Below are 1,378 nucleotides of genomic sequence, written 5' to 3'. Positions count from 1 at the left end.
CTCAAACCAGAAATAACAGCGTTTTCCAGGTCCCAGATTTAACTGCTGGTATTGTTGTTATAGCAACCCAAGTTTCCATTTAAAAATGCACAATATTTATTCACTTGGAGCGCGAATGAATATTGTGTTATTGTATAATGTATATTATTATTGTGGTATTTTATTGTTATTATAAAACAAACGATTTAAAAATATTTGTGTCAATATAAAAAATAAACTTGCAGTAAATCCAAAACCAGAGAATCCAAAGTATGAAAACTACAGGGCCGGATCAAGACAGTGATGGCCTCGAGCGGGGCTAAAAGGTACCAGGGGGTTTACACGAAATTGTCTCTCTACCATTTAATATAAAAAAAGCATACAAAGTATTCAGAAACAGTATTCCCCCAAATATGTAATAAAAATTCTATATTTTTTAACTATTCAAGCAATACATTCCCACATACATTTTAAACCAAATTAAATTATACCTCTATTATTGGTTTATGAATTTAAACTGCAACTATGCATTTTGGAGAATTACCTGCAAACGCAATTTTTCGTTATTCGTCATTATTTCTTCGTTAATAGACCTTTTTGTACACCACAAACGCTTGTGAATGTCAGTCACGAGACACTTTCTGATGACAAATAAATAATCGGCTGTTTCGCCTATCTGTTATCTTGACATAGTTCATTTGTTTATTGTATGCTTATAGGCCCGTGGCGTACAGTGTTACCTTTTTGTAATCAATTACATAACAAAAATCAGTGTTGTGTTTGCGGTTTTCCCCTTTTCTCGTATTGACAGATTCTTTAAAAAATCCTAGTTGAAGCACGAATTGTCGCGCGATCAACGCCGTGCCAATGAGGGACGTTGTAGTCAAATGTCTACAATCGACTCGCCTTATTCCTTTGTGCAGTCAAGGGGTCAGAGGAAAGATGTAAATTTGACAACTCTCCCATGTACAAGCATCAACGTTTGATTTAACAGGAAACAAGTGATGTTAAAGAATTGTGGCACTCCAAGCCAAATTTTTTTAATTTTAATAATTTAATTTTTTTTGAACATTTTAGTTTTCGTTTATCCTGGCGACCTTGTAAAGTAGCCTACACTTCGACTAGCAAGTGTTGAAGCGAGGATGCTCGTTATATTTTTTATTGCTCAGTTTACAACGCCCAATTGAAATAGAAGTTTTTCGGGCTTTTGATTTTGATTTTGCGCCACAGAATGAAGATTCAAAAAAAGTTAATTTTGCAAACGAAACATGCCGTTAATCAATCCAAGCCAAACGAAGACTAAACATGAAATTTTTTACTAGTTCAGCGCTATTCATGAGGTTAAGCGTGGTACAAGAATGGGCCTGTCATACATTGATTCACGACAGCAAGTAGCAAT

This window comes from Clavelina lepadiformis, chromosome 1 (assembly GCF_947623445.1).
Source record: "Clavelina lepadiformis chromosome 1, kaClaLepa1.1, whole genome shotgun sequence".
NCBI classification, from domain to species: Eukaryota; Metazoa; Chordata; class Ascidiacea; order Aplousobranchia; family Clavelinidae; genus Clavelina; species Clavelina lepadiformis.
This window is presented reverse-complemented; position numbering follows the sequence as displayed.